This window comes from Coturnix japonica, chromosome 30, assembly GCF_054131305.1.
Source record: "Coturnix japonica strain WE chromosome 30, WE-NBRP24, whole genome shotgun sequence".
In the NCBI taxonomy this organism is placed as follows: Eukaryota; Metazoa; Chordata; class Aves; order Galliformes; family Phasianidae; genus Coturnix; species Coturnix japonica.
The window spans coordinates 5,352,092-5,372,042 of record NC_140692.1 but is presented as its reverse complement, the minus strand read 5'-3'; positions in this window follow the sequence as shown (position 1 = coordinate 5,372,042).

The following is a 19,951-nucleotide window of genomic DNA, read 5'->3' as shown; positions in this document are numbered from 1 at the left end:
CTGACTCCATGTTTTACATAGTTAGCATATTATATTTGTTCCACTATGGAACTGTACAGTCATAGAATGGCCTGGGTTGAAAAGGATCCCAAAGATCATCCAGTTCCAACCCCCTGCTATGTGCAGGGACGCCATCCACCAGACCAGGCTGCCCAGAGCCACATCCAGCCTGGCCTTGAATGCCTGCAGGGATGGGGCATCCACAGCCTCCTTGGGCAACCTGTTCCAGTGCGTCACCACCCTCTGAGTGAAAAACATCTTCCTAAGATCCAACCTGATCCACAACCCCTACACACCCTCAGAGCCCCCTAGAGCCCCTAGTCCTCCTATTGCCCACCACAGCCCCATATGCCCACTAGAGTCCCCCTCAACTCTCTTTACAGGCCCTGCACAGCTCTATATAACAGTCTTATAGAACTACCTCTAGTAGAAGCAATCTCCACACAGAGATCCTTTCCCAGCACACTGCGCCACGGGGGGAGCAAAACGGGGGGGGGGCACATACACACACAGCGCCGGGGGGGCCCGTAACCGACCCCCACCCATCCTTTAAAGGGGTGGGGGGTCCGTTTTAATGGGTGGGGGGGGGCGAGATCACCTTCACCCCCCACCCCCCCATCCCCACCCCATCCTTTAAAAGGGGGGTGTCCATTTTGGTGTTGGGGGGCAGTGACAATCCACCCCCCCACCCCATCGTTTAAAGGAGGGGGGGTCCGAGACCACCCCCCCCACCCCATCTTTTAAGGGGGGGGGTCAGGGGCTCATGGGGGGCAGCACATCGTGCACAACATTGTGGGGGGGGGGGGCTTTAAAAGGGGGGGGTTACAAAAAGCATAGCTCTCAACTATAGATGGGATTGGGGGGGGCTCAATCGATGGGGGGGGGCCCTTCATGCAGGGGGGGCACAGCGTAAGTCAGCGGCTTTGAGGGGGTTGTTGGGGCTGTTTGGCCTTTGGGGGGGTTATTGTGTGCCCCACCCCCACCACCCCCACACACAATGGGGTGTTAATGTGGGGGGGGGGGCTTAGATTAGTTGCGTTCCCTATAGCACTGCCCCCCCCCGTCATTAACCCCCCCGCTTTATCCTTACGGCTGAGCCCCCCCCCGACAGCGCCCCATTCATCTTGATGGGGTGGGGGGTTTCTCACACGACCCCGGCGCGGCTTACGGCACATCATCGACCCCACCCCACCCCCCATAACCCCACCCGGGGGGGGAGGGGGCGATGTGGTGAGTGGGGGGGGGGTTCCGGAGGTGGGGGTGAGCAAAGCGCAATATGGGGGGGGGGGTCCTATAACTGGAGGGCAGCGGCTGCACAAAGAGCCCGCGGGGGTCGGAGAGCAGCACTTTCGCTGGGGGGGGTCCACGGGGTCCGGGGATAATGCTGCCCCACCCCCTCCCCCACCCCCCACTGCCGACCCCCCCCCCGCGTTGCCCCCCCGCCCCAACATCAGCTCCTGCGGCAGCTCCTCGTCGCTCTCCTCCTCCTCTTCCTCGTCTGGGGGGTCAATATGTGGGGGGGGGGGTCCCATCGGGCAGCGGCAGCTCCGCCGGCTCCGATTGGCTGAGCCGCAGTGCGCGGGAGCGGCTGTTGTGTGCCGGTCGGTGGAGGGGAGGCTCTTCATGGAGCTGCCCCGCAGCCAACAACAGCCTGAATGAGATCCTGGAGTCCCAGACGCTGGAGGATGAGCTGGGAAAGAGCAGAGGCTCCCCACAGAAGGGCAAATCACGTCTGATAACGTGAGTGTGGAGCACAGCCAGCCCCTTCCTCACATGTGTGGGGCTTCCATGTTCCTCTGTGCCCATTGCAATGTGCCACCCCAATCCTGCTGCCCAGCCAGGAGTGGATGGGATGAGCAGGTTGGGATGCACAGAGCAGTGCTCAGACATTGCTGGGACATTTGTGCACTGCTGTTGAGCTTCCCTTTGTGCAGCAGGGGAGAGGATGGAGGTTTACAGGTGGATGGTTGTTATTTCTATGGCATTGCACAGGTGGTAGAACCATGTCCATTCCCAAACTTATTCCAGGGCATGCGGGAATTTGTGCAGTTGTAGTTCCTGAATTGTGCTATTTAAAACCCTCCTGTAAATGGGGATGTTTTGTAATGCCTGCTGGGGCTGCAGGCAGCATTGCCTTCCTCCTTAGGGGGCAGGTTTAATCACAAGCCTCCCTATTTCCTATCACAAACGTCCTACAAACCATGTCTGGGCATTGCTGTCTCGGCCTGGATCTCAGCTCCTGAGACTGTCAGATGTGAAGCAGCAGCAGCTGGGACAGGGCTGGCTCTGTGTGCCCTCTCTGGGTCTGTGGGCACAGAGTGGGGCAGAGGGATGACTGTGAGAGGGAGGAATTGCCCAGCCACAAGAAAGAGGAAATCAGCTGAAAAGGGGAGATTTGAGAAGCACTGAGGCTGTGGCTGCTTTGACAGTAAGAAGAAACCAAGCTGTCACTGTGCAGATGGGAACTCCAGTAGGAGAGCTGTGGTGGCTTTACAGATGGCAGACAGCAGCTGGAGTGTAGAGCCAAGTGTAGGGGGGGGATCTTCCTCTTAGCAATGCCATGCAAAGAATGATGCAGACTCCTGCAGGGTCGGCTTTGCTGTGTGACCCTGGGTGGAAGCAGCTGGAAGGTCTCAGCCCTTCTGCATTATCCCAGGAGCTGGGGTAGTGCTCGGTCTCATCCCACCTCTGCTAATAGCAAATGCAGAATCCCTTATCTGAGTGCCCTTTTCTCTCATGTAGAGTCACCAACCCTGGGAAGTTCACAAAAAGTTTGGGTGTTGTGTTGAGGGATGTGATTTAACTGGGAAGTATTGGTGATGGTTGGACTGGATGATCATAAGATCATCCAGATCATAAGATCTGAGATCATAAGATCATAAGATCATCCAGGTCTTTTCCAACCTTGAAAATTCTATGGAGTTGTAGCAGATTGTGGGGGTGTAGGTGTGGTATATATATGTACACAGATGGGAATATCCGTATGGAAAAGATAGATCCATGTGTGTTCTGGGCTGCACTGAAAAAGGGGTGGCCAGCAGGAGAGGGAGGTGATTGTCCACTCCTGCTCAGCTCTTGTGAGGCCATATTTGCAGCACTGTGTCCAGGCCTGGGAAGGATGTGGAGCTGTTGGGGGGGGTCCAGAGGAGGGCCACTGTGATGATCAGAGGTCTGGAGCAGCTCTCCTATGAGGAAAGGTGGAGGGATCTGGGCTTGTTTAGCCTGGAGAATGGAAGGCTGTGGGGAGACCTCATTGTGGCCTTTGAGTACTTGAAGGGAGCGTATAAACAGGAGGGGGAATGGCTGTTTATGAGGGTGGATAATGATAGGACAAGGGGGGATGGTTTAAAACTGAGACTGGGGAGGTATAGGTTGGATCTTAGGTAGATGTTTTTTGCTCAGAGGGTGGTGACACACTGGAACAGGTTGCCCAAGGAGGCTGTGGATGCCCCATTCAAGGCCTGCAGGCATTCAAGGCCAGGTTGGATGGGCTCTGTCCATGAGCATTGACTGCAGACACTTGGAACTGATCATCACCCTCTGCAGACAGATTTACAGCCCCTGCACAGCTCTATATAACAGTCTTATAGAGCTACCTCTAGTAGAAGCAATCTCCAAACAGAGATCTTTTCCCAGCGCCCCTTTGTGACATCATAATGCCCCTTTGTGACATCATAACACCCTTTGTGACATCATAATGCACCTTTCTGATGCCATAATGCCCCTTTCTGACGTCATAATGACCCATTGTGATGTCTTAATGCCCCTTTGTGACGTCATAATGCCCTTTGTGATGTCATAATGCCATTTGAGACGTCATAAGGCTCCTTTGTTTTCATAATGCCTCTTTGTGACGTGATAATGCCTCTTTGTGACGTCATAATGCCCTTTGTGACGTCTTAATTCCCCTTTGTGATGTCTTAATGCTCTTTTGTGATGTCACAATACCCCTTTGTGATGTCATAACACCCCTTTGTGACATCATAATGCCCCTTGCAGACGTCATAATGACCCTTTTTGACGTCATAATTCCCCTTTGTGATGTCATAATGCTTCTTTGTGGTGTCATAACGCCCTTTGTGACGTCATAATGCCCTTTGAGACGTCATAATGCTCCTTTGTGATGTCATAATGCTCCTTTGTGATTCATAATGCCCTTTGTGATGTCATAATGCCCTTTCTGACGTCATAATGCCCCTTTGTGGTGTCATAATGCTTCTTTGTGAGGTATCTGTGGTGCCATTGATAATGAAGTGTGATGAACTGGAAGGCTTTCAGTAGAATTGCAGCCCTAACATAAACAATGACTTGAACTCTGGAATTCCGTGTAAAATCATTAGCTAGCTTGTGGTCCGGGTCTTCAAACCAAAGGCTGTGAGGTGCTGCTCTTGTTGACGCAGGCTGTGAAAGATGACTTGAGCTCTAAGAGTAATTTCCCTTCTGCTCTTTATATGAACGTCAAATCCACAATTAGAATATTAAGAAGATAATATAAAATTTTGTGCTGCTGGACTGAGGACTTCCATTAGCTGTTAGCCATAGTTTGGAACTTGCAAAGCAATCATATTGGAGCCTTGCTGGGCAACCTGCTCCAGTGTCTCACCACACCCACAGTAAAGCATTTCTTCCTAATATCCAATCCTAATCTACCTTCTTCCCATGTAAAGCCATTTCCCCTCATTCTGTTGCTACCTGCCCTTATGAAAAGTCCCTCCCCAGCCTTCCCTGTAGGCCCTCTTCAGATACTGGAAGGCCACTCTAAGGTCTCCTTGGAGTCTTCTCCAGGCTGAAGAGCCCCATCTCTCTCAGCCTGTGCACATAGTAGAGGTGCTTTCAGCCCTCTCTGATCACCTTCATGGCCCTCCTCTGGACCTGCCTGAACATCTCCAAGTCCTTCTTGTGTTGAGGGCTCCAGAACTGCGTGCAGTGCTCCAGATGGGGTTTCAATGAGAGGAGTGTGGAGGGGCAGCACCACCTCCCTCGACCTGCTGGTCATGCTTCTGTGCTTTAAGCTTATGCTTTAAGGTCCTATATGCTTTAAGGTTTAGATAGTGCAGTCGCCTCACCTCTTCAGGTTTATCTGTGAAGGTCCCTTCCAAGTGAACCGTGCTGATCCAGACAGTTCGGATTGCTCATTAAAGTGTTTTAGTAAGTTGGGCTGGTCCTACGAAGCAGTATGACTGCAGTAAGCAGTGTACATGGTGCGCTGTGAGTACTGCACACATTCCTCTTGGCAGCTTGTGGAACAGAAACTGTGCATTGTTTGGATTGTGTAAGTATTCCTGTTGGTCTCTTGTGATGCTTACCTTCTTAGAGCACCTTTCCTCGTTTGGCTCTACATATTTTGGTACCTTACTTGTTCTGTTTGGCTTAGCAGGGAAGGTCTTCTTCTGAAGCATCCTCAGTCTTGGTCTGGGCAGCATACTTAGAAATGACATGGACGTTACATGAGTGGGTGGTCAAAGGGGGGAAGAACTCACCTTTCTGATCTGTTTCCTTTTAGAACACAGTCCTGGAGAGGATTTGCTTTCCTTGTTTCCTGGAGACTTGGATTCTTAGATGGTTTTGACTGCAGCTATTTCTGATGTTAATTCCTTTTTCTGTACTTTAGTAGCCAAGTGCAAGTGGAGTGCTTTGGGAATTGTCTGAAGTTGCCAGGTTGCGTGTGATCACATATGTAACGTGGAGTTATGTGTGGTGCCAGTGATAATTAAGTGTGATGAACTTGAAGGCTTTCAGTACAATTTCAGCCCTAATGTAAACAGTGACTTGAACTCTGGAATTCTGTGTAAAATCATTAGCTAGCTTGTGGTCCAGGTCTTGAAACCAAAGGCTATGAGGTGCTGCTCTTGTTGACGCAGGCTGTGAAAGATGACTTGAGCTCTAAGAGTAATTTCCCTTCTGCTCTTTATATGAACGTCATATCAACAATTAGAATATTAAGAACATAATATAAAAGTTGTTGCTGCTGGCCTGTGGACTTCCATTAGCTGTTAGCCATAGTTTGGAACTTGCAAACCAATCTTATTTAGACTTTAGTGGTGAAATCTTCTGATGAAATCTTCCTTCTAATTCTGCAAAAGAATCTCGGTGGAACATTTCTGTCTGAAAAGGCTCTGGCATATGAAGATGTGCCAGACTGCAGCCATGTGCCAGATGCGTTTGGATCCATGGAATTTTCTGATGTAGCTTCAGTGTTTGAAGAATCTCCACTCGATCTAAATACTCAGAAAACAAAGCAGGTGTGTGAAGATGTACAGCTAGTTTCTTACAGAAAAAATACAGCTCTTAATCTAGAAATCTGCTTCTCATTGTATCTAGTGCTTACTCCATATTTAAGTATCTAGTGGACCTTGACCAAAGGAAGATAAAGATAGAGCAAAGAAGTATGTTAAGCATAAATTTTGTTGCCTTCTACCTGTAGGCCATGGTTGGTTTGACGTGATCCCTAACTCCAGTGTTTGGTTTGCACAGAAACAGCAAGCAAGGGAACAAGTAAAGGAGTCAGTGAGGATTTTAAAACACAATGGGAAGCGATAAGGCACAGTTAATAAGATTCTGGAGTTAGGCTGGAGGTAGGCAGAGGTTGAAAGGTACCGAAAGAAATTCAATCTTACTGTGTTGGACAACAAAATCCACTGTGATATTATTCAAATTTTTAACTAAACCAAGTGATAATTCATATTTATGTTTAGATAAGCTGGTGAGGGTTAATCCTCAATGGAGAATTGAGATGAACAAATAAAAAAATGGTGTTTGACAGTCTATAAGAAACGAACTTATTCTAGGAGAGAATCAGAGTTTTCAACTGTTTTGTTCAATAGCCAAATAATGTATGATATTTTTATAAGCATTGTGTCTGACCTTCTCAGCTGTTAGAATTTCTTTGACAGTAACTTCTCCGGCTGTGATCAGAAAACCTTTTGTTCCGTCTCTGGCACCATTCGAGGCATGATACTCAACTGGGTGATATGGAATTCACACTGTCAACTCCAGTGACAAGAAAAGTGGCATCTAAGAAGCGTGCAAACACAGAGAATGTTGATGCAGAGTCAGTGTTAAGAAATGAGCTGCCCTTTGCATTTCCTGCTCCAAAGGCCTTCTTTTCGAAGAGCCAGACAGAGAAGCAAGTAGAAGGCATATCTTTTTAGGCGCCTACTTCAAAAGGTATGTTGTATCTAACAAATGGAAACCTAGAACATGTGTAGCTTAGGAATTTTTTACTTTTAATATGAATGCAGTACTTGTAGGTCCTAAAATTCTGAAAGGTTTCAGTGTGGGGTTTATTTGGTCACAGCACATACAGCTGCCATCCTGTACATCTGACAGTGCACTGCAAGCGGTTTAACCATATATCAGGGCATGGTACACGTCTGTTAATGATAGAAGTTCTCACAGTTTCACAAGGAGCATGCCTTGAGATGCATTCAGATAATGAGATAAGTGCTGTGTTCCTAAAACTAGCATGTGTCTCCACTCTCCATCGAGATTTAGTAGATAATTTCTTTAACAATTATGATGAGAGTTTTGTTTTGTTTTTATTTTTTTCTGGGCTATTATTTTGAGTGAAAGAAAAGGGTATGCTTTTATTTAAGCGAGCTTTTGATTGCATCATGCTTCTAAATTAAATGTAACCTACTGAATTCCTCATGATAGCATACGAGTACTTGCGTGTATCTGTTCTCCCTAATAGAGGGAGAAGAGACTCAGTGAACCTGGACAGTGTTACCCAGGGTTGTGAGAACAGCTAAATGATTGTTGAGAACTGGTCAACTCGTGAGCCTGAGACCTGGGATCCTCCATCCTAGGGTGGAACTTTACTGGAGCACGTGGGTGCCACAGCAACAAAAGGACTGTGTACAATAGACTGAGAGTTTGCTGAGTTTCTTGGTTTACAGAAAGCACAAATAACTCAGCAGCAAGTGACGTATTTGGGATAGGAGATGACAGCTGGACTTTGAACCTTAAGGACTGCAAAGAAAGAAGCCATCTGCTCAACCCCTGAGCTGCAAACTGCCAAGGAACTCCATACGTTGCCAGGAATGACAGGAGGGTGCCAACCATGGATACACAGCTACGGACTGATGGTAAACTTGAAACAGCTTGAAGTGAGTAAGGGATATCCAGGGTGCACTGGTGCTCAATATTCAAGAAGCCCATCAATCTACACTGGGCCAAAGGATACCAGTTTTAATATCTCATGCAGTGTTTACTGTATTGGAGGCAAAAGGGGGACATTGGCTTTCACCCCACAGAATCACAGAATCACAGAATTACCCGGGTTGGAAGGGACCTCAAGGATCATGTAGTTCCAACCCCCCTGCCTAGCAGGGCCAACAAACATACGCCTTTACTAGATCAGGTTGCCCAGGGCCCCGTCCAACCTGGTCTTGAACACCTCCAAGGACGGGGCATCCACAACCTCACTGGGCAGCCTGTTCCAGGACCTAACCACCCTTCTAGTAAAGAACTTTCCCCTAACATCCAACCTAAATCTTCCCTCCTTCAACTTAAAACCATTTCCCCTAGTCCTGCTATTATCAGCCCTTTCGAAGAGTTTACTCCCCTCCTGGGAGTAAGTTCCCTTCATGTACTGAAAGGCTGCAATGAGGTCACCCCGCAACCTTCTCTTCTCCAGGCTGAACAAACCCAACTCCCTCAGCCTGTCCTCATAGGGGAGGTGCTCCAGCCCCCTGATCATCTTCCTGTCCCTCCTCTGGACCCTTTCCAAAATCTCCATATCTTTTTTGTACTGAGGGCTCCGCACCTGGACACAGTACTCCAGATGGGGCCTCACAAGAGCAGAGTAGAGAGGGACGATCACCTCCCTATCCCTGCTGACCACCCCTCTCCTGATGGAGCCCAGGATCCCATTTGCTTTCCGGGCTGCCAGAGCGCACTGCTGGCTCATGTTAAGTTTCTCATCTATCAGGACCCCTAGGTCTTTTTCAGCCGAGCTGCTCTCAAGGACAACTCCTCCCAGCCTGTACAGGTGCCTCGGGTTCTTCCGGCCCAAGTGCAAAACCTTGCACTTTGCTGTGTTGAACCTCATTAGGTTCACCCGAGCCCAGCTTTCCAGCCTGTCAAGGTCCCTCTGAATGGCATCTGTTCACCCCAAAGATTCCCGAAATACCAGGCCATCCTGGTAGAGCAGGGTGATATAGAAATAATTGTAAGTACTATTGCCAACCCAGTATCTTTCCTTAGCGGAACTCCCCTGGTGGAGAACCAGGATGACATCACTGCTTTGAAACAACTGATGCTGCACATTACATCCAGTCGGTTGGAGCTGAAGGACGAACCCTTAGAAGATGCAGAAGACGCCTGATTTACCAGCAGCTGCAGTTTTGTGAGACAAGGAGGCTTTAAGGCAGGACATGCAGTAACTGCTACTGAGCAGGGAATGGAAGCACAACCATCAGCCATGGGGACTACCCCTCAGAAGGCTGAAATAACTGCCTTGACGAGAGCCTTAATGATATGGACAGATGCTAACTATGTGTTTGGGGTGTCACATGCTCATAGTACCATCTGAAAAGAGCAAGGATTGCTCACACACAAGGAAAAGAGCGTGATGTAAATGTACCTATGTTGTAGGGCACAGTTCTCTATCCAGGCCCAAGTCTGTGTGGGTGTCTCCTCTATCCACAAAGCTGCTCACACTGCAGGAGGCACAGGCTGAGAGGAGAGGCCAGAGCAGCTCTCCCACTGTGACACGGAGCAGCAGGATACAAGTAAAGGAAGGCCCCACAGCTGTACTGGGAAGATTCCACACAGTCATCAATTTTTCATCTGAAAGGTAAAGAGGAATTCCCTTTTCTGCCCCTATCATCATTGGTCGGGTGAGTAGCAATGATGCCCGGTGTGCTTCCATCAATGGAGCAGAATAGGCGGAAGGCTGGGGTGCAGGCTGACCTCTGCTGAGGTGAGTGGGGGCTCAGGGTGTTGCTCAGTGGTAGATTTGTTCACACTGAGTTCTAACAGGAAACTTGCTCAACATCGAAGGCCTTGCAAAAGTCTGGCTGAGTGATGTCAGTTGCTTTTCCTTTCCCTACTGATGCTGTCACTCCACTGTAGAAGGCCACCAAAGCGACCAGGCTGCATGTCTCCGTTTCCGCTGTTTCTCCATTTCCTTCTTGTTGCTCCCTGTAACCAGCAGGTTCAGCCATGCTGCTTTCCTGCCTCCTCTACTGTGTTTCGTGTGGTCGGGATGGAGCTCAGAGCTCCAGCTCTGAGAAAGGTTTTCTGAGAAAGTTACCATCTCTTTTCCATTCCTTTACCCCTAAAAACAGTTTTCCAGTGTCTCTCATGCAAGAATTCTTTGAACAGCCTGCAGCTGACTCTCCTGAAGCTCAGGATCCTGACTTTGCTTTTTGCCAGGCCTGCATTCCTTGAGATGAGGAACTCTAGGAGGGCATGGTCACTACAGCCCTGACCACCTCCAGTCTTAACCCCTGCTGTGCACCATGTCCAGTAATGCTTCCCTTCTGCTTGGTGTGCTTAATACTTGACCCACAAAGTTATTGTCAGTGCACTCCAGCAGGCTCTCAGACAGCTTGCAGCAACTGGGATTGGTGCTGGGTGGTTGCTGGGAGGTGTCTCAGCAGAAAAGCTGGGCTGGGGTGGGCGTGCTATGTCAGTCCTCATCGCAGCTGGCAGAGAGAGTTAGAGGAGGGTGATGGGTGCTGCCTGCTCTCAGTGCTACTGCACTGAATTTGGGGCACAGCAGCACACTGGTGAGTGAGCTGGGAGGGAGACGGACTGCTGCTGTGCATGGCTAGGCCAGAGCTGGAGGATTGTCAAACGTGAGTCATGCTGGTGCAGCCATTGCAGCTGCAGCAGGAGTAGAAGACAAAGAGGTTTTGTAGAGGACAGAGGGTGGTGATTCATGGTTTGATGTCCAGGTGGAGGCCGATAACAAGTGGTGTCATCCAGGAGTCTGTCTTGGGACCAGTGCTTTTTTACATGGTTATCAGAGACACCAATGATGCAATGGAGTGCATCCTCTGCTGTTTGCTGAGTGGTGCGGCTGACGCAGTGGAAGGAAGGGATGCCATTCAGAGGGAGCTCAACCGAGAGGTTGGCCTACGTGAATCTAATGAGGTTGAACACAGCAAAGTGCAAGGTTTTGCACTTGGGCTGGAGGAATCCCAGGCATTTCTACAGACTGGGAGGAGCAGTCCTTAAGAGAAGCCCCGCAGAGAAGGACCTGGGGGTCCTGGTGGATGAAAAACAGAACGTGAGCCATCAGCGTGCTCTTGCAGCTCAGAGAGCAAATGGTCCCCTGGGCTCCATCAGAAGAGGGGATGGCCAGCAGGGACAGGGAGGTGATTGATCTTCATGATTCTTGAGGTCCCTTCCAACCCGGGCCATTCTATGATTCTGTGATTATACTCGCTGTCAGAAATAACAGCAGCTGTACAGAAGCTGGATATATTTTGGGACAGTTCTTGTAACCAGCTGATTTTAAGACCTTGCCCGAATTGGGGGTCTAAATTGCATGTTAGGAGAAAGCTGGTAAAGTGGCTATTGCTCATTCTTTTTCATTTGCTGATTCTTTCATTCGGGTTCCTTTTCCAAAGGAGATTCTGGTGATGGAAGCAATTGAAGAAAGAACAAAAGCAGCTCTTGCCAAGAATGCTTGAAGTCCCTGTGGAGAGAAGCAAAGAACTTGGGCTTCCTCTGGGATGCTCCCCACCATGTCTCAGGAAGGAGACAACTGCTGTTCCACTTTCTGCTCTTTGTGTGGAAAGGTACGTCTGGGTTTTCTTCTACCTGTTTTTCTTTTTCAGGCTTTGAAGGAGAAGGGGTGGAGCAAGAGGAGACCCACTGGTCATTTGTTACCTCAAGAACAGGATGGATTCTGCATTCACTGTGAGAAACTTGGGCTAGTAGCATGGGCATGTTTCAGGCTGGACTCTTCTTTTGCTACTTGGTTTCCTTTTGGCTACAGGGAGACAGCTGTCTAAAGGTGTGTTTTCAGACCCACTCTCCAAAACCATGTTTCATTGTTGCAGGTGGTTCAATGTGCTCTTGCAGGGTAGATGCTGTAGTTTGCTGTAGAATCTAAATGGTTTCTGTTCCTAGGGGAGGACTGAGAGGAGGTAGTGAGAAGAGAATTCAATGCCTTAGGTGTATCTTAGTGAGAAATGTTGGCATGAGGTGCTGAAAGTCTTGAGTTGTCAAAGGCCAGTGATGCTCAGACTCCTTAACCTGCTGGAGCAGGGTGGAAGCAAGGAGTGGGCACTGCCGTCACACAAGCTGCACTTGGTTCTGGTCTGCCAGGTCTGTGCTGGCCTGGATTTCTTCTGAGAAGTTTGTTGGAGCTGCTTGGAGTAGTGAAGGGTGGGGAAGAAGTGCTGCTCCAGAGCTATGAGACGTGCAGCTCCTTCTGAAGTGCTCCTGAGAAGGACGGAGCGCATTTGCTGCAGCTTTCTCTGCAGATGTGCTCCTCACCTTGAAATCCTCCTGGTTTGTCCTCAGCTCCTGACCACGGCCTGTTCTCTGTTTTGCAGGCTGATAACATGCAGAAGCCGCAGCTGGTGCGTGCTATGTCATCTTTAAACGTACCAGCATTTGCGGCAGCCCATGTTATTAAGAGCCACGTCACCCAGGGGCCAGATGAGCTCTCTCTGGAGGTAAGCAGTTCCAGGCATTCCGTGTTGTCGTGCATAGAAGAGGGCAGTCCTTTCTGCTTTGTTTTCCTACCAGATTTGCTGAATCTGGGATTGATGTTTCAATCTCTTTCAGGTCAGAGATCTGGTGAGCATTGTTGATATGAGGACATATCAACAGGCTGAGCCCCTGGTGGAGAGGCAAGCGTGGCTTTGAGGTAGGCACACGTTTTTGACTAGAGAGCACAACTTCAGTAGAGTTGGGAATCTCAGCTTGGAGCTGCTCTGCCTGCAACAGATGGCTGCTGGATGCAAACAGTTGTCCTGTGTCACTGTCAGTGGACCTTCCCTTTGGCTCTGGGCTCGGGCTAATGCTCACCTGTCTTTTTGTTCTAATTACAGGTTGGGCTTTTCCCTGGTGAGTGCATGGAACTCATCAGCGGAAAAGTTCCCGATTCCCTCCTCAATTCATTGCCAAAGCCAGGTGCGTAATTTACATTTGACAACGCGAGTTAGTCAAATAGAGTCAGAACGTTACTTTCAGGGGGTTTGTTTATGCCCAAGTTCAGCAAGCTTAGAAAGAGAACTACAGTAATCTCCTTGGGCACCTCCAGGGATGGGGAAAATCCATTCTTACGTGTCCTTGTTGGGAATGTTCTTCCCGTTGTTACATGCTCTGTCGAATGCATTGCGCTCAGCTTCGTCCAACCGAGCCAGGCCTGAAATGAACTGGTTTCTTTGTTTTGTTGCGCAGAGCCAAAGAAATGGGGCAAGCTCATCAACGGCCTTTGTTCCCTGGTGAAGGCCAGCCCCGGGAGAGCAAAGCAGCCTGAGCCTCCGACATTCTCCGGATCCATGTCCTTGCTTGACATCGTTGAGAGGTATTTAGCCTTCAGGACTTGAGGGCTGAGCTGTAGGAATGGAAGCATCCTCTGCTGTTTGAAACAGAGGGCGTTTCTAAGCTGTGTTTCAGCAGAAAGCAGGCAGTGCCCAGAACAGGCAACTTTTGGCCAGGGCTCGGTGCAGCTCTTCCATCACCCTGCACCACGTCTGACAGCATGCTCTGTTTTCTCTGCAGAATGAGTTCTCCCAGTAAGAGTGCAGAGTCAGCAGCTGGCAGTTGGTGTTCCTGCTTCTGCCTGGGCAAACCATCCCCTGTGGCCAAACGCCAACTGCAGAGCAGTGCCAGGGAGCCCTCTGAAGCAGAAGTCTTGGTCCTGGCAGGTAAGGGTGCAAGTCCAGCTTACAAAACACTGCTTGTCAGCAACACAGGTAGAATTCATGCTTTCAGTGGGCTTGTACCTCCTTCTGGCGTTCAAGCCCGTCTTGATCCCTGTCTTTCCCAAATGAGTCTCTTGTCAACACAAGAGCTGGACCTGCACGTGGATCACTTTCAAGACAGTGACACTGTTGCTAGAAGCCTATTTGCTTCTGCCCACCACCACTACATAGCCAAATGTCAAGAATCTCCATGGTTCATCTTGTGAACGTTTGACACTAACTGCTGTACATCTGCTCCTTCCTAGGTGACCCGAGCCCTTGTATATCCCCAAGACGCAGGGCATGTTACGATGACGCATCTTCCATCAATGAAGAGTTGTTACTAAGCACAGAATGCTGCAGTTCAGATGAAAGCCTTCCGTATAACATCAGCTATCAAGAGAAGAAGGTCATCATCGTTGAAGCCTTCATTCATCCCATCCCTACTGAAGCTGCTGACCTGAGCCCACCAGACACCTCAGGCACCAGCCTGGACTCAATGTCTCTGCAGTGCAGCCCAGCCCAAGCACAGCCCGAGTACCCCGACAGCAGCACCACCATGCAGGCTCAGGTCAGCATCACCGAGGAGAAGCTGAGCATCTCGCAGGGGGGCACAGAATCAGGACACGAGTCCCAGGCTCCGGGCAACAGCACGGTCTCTGAGCAGCTCTCATGATTACAAGAGAGGATGAGTCCCATCTTTCCTCCAGACCTCACACCCCCTCCTTTCTCCTATTGAATAAAGGCACGCTCGTGCTCAATCAACGCCTTGACTGAATTCCGAGTTTTCATTCGCAGAGATTGGGATGAGTGCAAGAAACTGCAAGGCAGCTCAGCTTACAACACTCTGGCTGTGGGGTTTGTGCGGCCGAGCTCTGGGTGTGTTCCCATTTTGCCTGACTTTGGGATGCCTGCAGCGAGAGCTCTGCTGCCGTTGTGTATGGCAGCAAATAGTCTCTAGCATCCTGGATGCTGCTCATGAAAACCCCAAGCTTCCTGGCTGTGGCTGTGATGCTTTTCAGGGCCTTTTGATGCTCTTTGATGCCGTGGCTGCTCCCTAACACCTCTGTCCTCCCGCCGTGTCCATTCCTGGCTCTCACCTGTGAGCTGTCCCTGCAGATCATCTCCAGCCCTGCCATCATCGTGCTGCGGCAGGAGGAACTCGCCCTGACCAACATCAGGCAGTGCTGCCTGCCTCTCTCACTCTCTAGACCAAGTGTAACTACGCTGTCATGGAGACAAATGCTTCTGTCACATCCTCCATCCCTGCAAACATTTACCGGTAGGTGGCTCTTGCAGAAGAAGATTCAAGCAGCAGAACCTTTTGCTCAGCTACAGCACACAAATGCTACAAAAGCAGGAATAACCCGCAAGCTCTGGGTCTGTTTGTCTTGCACAGGCATGCACTAACTGCGTTTGATGGTACCCCCCATCCTTGATTTCCTTCCCTGCTCCTTGTCTGATGGCGCTGCTGAGCCAGGAACAAGCTGCCCAGTGTGGCAGAGCATGGTGCAGGGCTGTGCTGGGACCTCCTCCCCTTCATCTGCTGCAGATCAGTGCCACACACGTGCCATCGAGATGCTCTGGCACGGGATGTGCCTCCAACCCAAAGCTCCTTCCCACCTCCCAAGGAAAAGCAAAGCAACCCAAGCATCTCCAGCAAAGCTGCCCAGCAGACAGCAGGGAATGCAAACAGCTTCTGGCTGCTCCCCTACACTCCTGTCCTAAGTAATAGACCCCATGAGGACTGGCTGGGAAATCAGTGCATGACACATGTGAGTGTGCACAGGATTGTGCAAAGCAGTGGGGTTCCATGAGTTTGTGTGTGTGTGTATCTCTGCTGTTATGAAAGCATGGGAAGACTGCCTTACTGAGTCCCAGATAATTACTTATCCTCAAATGATTTTTCCTGGCCAAAGTTAGAGCCTCTCACAGGTAATCGAGACCAACAGGCTGTTGTTGCACAATCAACAGACACAATCTAGATGAATAGCTGAGGAAAATAAAGCATCATGCCAAGGGTACTAGATAAGTGAGCAGCTTGAGATCTGCACATTTATGTGATACTCATGGTCTTAGACAATATTTGCTTAGTGAGGTCACATAGAATGAAAGTAAAATAGAAGAAGTGCAATTGGTCTCAGTTCACAGCTGGCTGGTTCGTCTCAGGCTAATCCTGAACTGCCTCAAGCGACTGCTTTGGTGCTCTACAGAACAGCAACTTCAGAGATCTCTTTCTATTACTAAGTGTTTGAAAGAGCAATTTGCTCTGTTAATTATCCATCATTTCTGTGCAGTCTGTTTTGTCAGACTTGTCTTTAGCTTCCAAGTTGTATGTGAAGAATTGTTTCCGTTGTAATGCACAATGTACTAAAAATTGAGAGATAAAAATGTGAAGAGTTTTTCCAGCTTTGATTTCATGTCTGGAATTTTGGAACCCACTACTTGCAGTTGTTAATCTGTCCAAACTGGTCTGGTTTGGAATGCCCTCATCCTTCTTGAATCGCTGTTAAAGGCGGAGCAATTCCTACAAGTGCCATGGCCCCACTGTTGTTCTAATTCTTGTTTCTTTGTTTTCCACACACTGCTTTTCAAGCCTCCTTTTTCTTTACAGTCAAAGTGAGAACTGCACTGTGAGGTGTCTGAACCTTGTTGTGCCTCTACATAAATAGAACAGCAGCAAAGCCTGACAGGTGACTGTGCTGACAGCTCTCGTAGCCAGTAACATGTAACTGTGCTAAATCCCTTGTGACGGCTTTGATTTCATTTTTGCCAGTGAAATCCTTGTAAAAGGAACTGCAGCAGTGTGATGAGCTAAGGTGAAGATGCTGGTTTTAGTAGTGCTCTAAGCTGAGTGGAAGGGCCATTGAATGAGGGTTATATGCTTTCTCTGGGACGATAAGGTTTTATTTCCTGAGGGAAAGAGCCAGCTTTTCATGGGCTATATGTGGGCTTTGGCAAGGGCAGACAATCCAGTCTGTCAGGAAGCCATTTGAGGTGCTTCAGGTTTGTAAGCTTGTCTTTTTGTTTTTCAGGCGGATATTTGGAGCATGGGTGTACTGCTGTATGCTCTGCTGTGTGGGTTTTCCCTTTGGATGATGACAATATGATGGCACTCTACAGGAGGATACCAGTGGGTATCAGTGGTGCTAGAATACACTGAGAAGGGAAATAGCTGAGCTTGACAAGAGGCCTTGCTTTTCGGATGGCAGAACATGCTGAGCTGTGGGTAGAAAGGCCTGTCTGCTGAATATTGTCCCTGTTTTTGCTGCTTTGTCTACCAGTATTTTGTGGATTTGGTTCTACGCTTGGTTGGCCTATGTGGCACTGTAGCCTAATTCTGTACCATGATAGCATACAGAATTTAAGGAGAAGTATTTTCTTGCCAATGGGCTGGATTTTTTGTATCTGGTTCTTCAACTGGCTGCTCCCTATACTATCTGTAGTAAAAAATGCAGACACATCATTTGATTTCCCTGAAATGAATGTTCCTAAATGCCAGCTCTTCTCATGTCTACAAAGATCAAAGTTCTGCATTTGCTATTAGAATTTCCTCTTCCAGAATCAGGAGGTAATGTAGGACCCCACAGATTGCCTTCAGAATCCAACAGTTAGTTCTGTTTCCTTTCGGAGTGCATAACAACCTGAGCACATGAATTGAATGGCATGGCTTTTTAGTCTGGTACAAACTCTGCTGTACACTGAAACTTGGTCCATTTGTAAGCAGGACTTTTTCCATCTCTGCAGGACAGCAGAAAACCCTTTGTGCTAATCATGATGCCAAGAAGCAGAATGCGGCAGATGATCCAACTGCTTCAGGTGTTCATTTCCTTAAAACTGAATAGTTTTGGACTGAGAGTTTGTAAGCAGAACGGAGCTCTTAAAGCTGTCAGAGATTATTTCTGCACTGTTCAATTCTATCTGCACAACATACACAGGATCTCAGAACTGCGTTGCTTGAATTGGTGGAACTTGCTGAAGTGAACTGGGATGAGCAAGTTTTAGAACTTAGTCAGAGTGCTGTAAAAAATGGATAATCTCATGAGTATTAAGGTACAGGCTTGCTATTTCTGCACTGAATTTGTTTTTATTTTACATGGCTGTGATCTGAAAGTTGCTTGAAACGCAGGCACCTAGGCACTGTTGTGTAACTGAATTTCACACGATAGGTCCTGAAATATCCTGGAATCAAAAACTCTCACTTGTTTTAAGTCTGCTGCTTGAGTCTAATCAGGGTCATAGTGTCTGTGTGCAGTGTTTCTTTCCCTGTAATGCTCCACATCATTTCATTTTGGGAATATTGAAGGAAATGGACTATGTGCCATAACTGTTGTTAGAACAAAGTATGTCTGGTGTGATCTTATGCATAGGTTCTGTAACTGCTCTTCACAGCTCAGGTGTTTGACCTTCCTTTTGGTGAAGTGATGAAATACTGCTGGTTTCTATTTGTGCTTCTAGGCACCTTGAAGCTCTTAGGAATAGAACAATTGTCTCCAGTTCTTTTCAATGATATCAGTAACAGCTCGAGTGTTGCTGCCCACTAGGTAGACCCAAAGAAGCAGATTACAGTGAAACAACACACGAGCTGGACCTGAATGAGGATCACTTTCAAGACAGTGGCTATGCTGCTTCAAGCCTACTTGCTTCTTCCTGCCGCCACTCTATTACCAAGTATCAACAACCTTTCATGATTCAACTTGCAAATGTTTGAAACTAACCCTTGTGTTTCTATGCCTTCCTAGGTGATTCGAGCCCTTGTCAACCCCAAAGATCCAAACCAAGCAGTGTCTTTCCATCAATGGAGAGTTCTTATTAAGCATGAATCGCTGCAATTCGGATGACAGCCTTCCACATGGTAACAGTGATGGACACAAGGGGCTCATCCACGTTCATGCTCTCATATCTCCTGGCTCTGCTGAAGCTCCTGACCTGAGCCTGCCAGACACAGCAGCCACCTGCCTGGATTGTGACCCAGCGCCTTTGCAGTGCTGCCCATCCCAAGCACAGCCCGAGTGTCCCAGCAGCAGCACCACCATGCAGGAGCAGGGCAGCATCAGTGAGGTGAAGCTGAGCATCTTAGATGGGGACTTAGAGTCAGGCTGCCAGTCCCAGGCACCAGGCAGCAGCACCAGCTCTGAGCCACTCTCATCTTGACAAGAGGAGTCCCATCTTCACCCTTGACCTCTCAAGCCCTCCTGACTTTTATTGAATAAAGTCACTCTCATGCTCAGTCATCGCCTCGACTGCATTCTGAGTCTTCAATCACAGGGATTGGGATGAATGCAACAAACAGCAAGGCAGCTCAGCTTGCAATGCTATGGCTGTGGGGTTCGTGCAGGCAGAGCTCTGGGTTCCCATTTTGCCTGGCTTTGATGTCTGCAGCAAGATCTCTACCATTTTGTATGGGAGCAAATAATCTCTAGCATCCAGGTTGCTGCTCATGATATATCCCAGTCTTCCTGGCTGTCACTTTGTGATACTTTTCAAAGCCTTCTGATACTCTTTGATGCCTTGGCTGCTCCCTAACACCTCTGTCCTCCTGCCATGTTGACTCACGTCTCCCACTTTTAAGCTGGCTTTGCAGATCATCTCCAGCCCTGTCATCATCACGCTGCAGCAGGAGGTGCTCACCTGGCCCAATGTCTGGCAGTACTGCTTGTTCTGCAGATGAGCAGCTGCCTCCTCATCTCTTCAGCTACAGTAGTTTTTCTCAGGGCAGTTAGATGCAGTCATGCTCCTCTGGATTTGGTGTGTTAAATCCATGCTGCATGGCAGCAGTCAGTGCAATACAAAGGTGTTCTGTGTGCCATAGCATTTCTCCAGGGGCTGCCAAAGGTAGAAGCACAACACAGCACCATCCTTCTGACAGTAATGTCTGTGAGTGTTAGACATGTGAGCACTGCATCATCCCCAGCGTGTCAGTGCTTTTCCACACCAACCTGACTCTCACACTCTGCACTGAATGTAACTCTGCTCTTGTGGAGACAAATGCTTTCTGTCACATCCTCCATCCCTGCAACCATTTGCCGGTAGGCAGCTCTTGCAGAAGAATCAAGCAGCAGAACCTTGTGCTCACC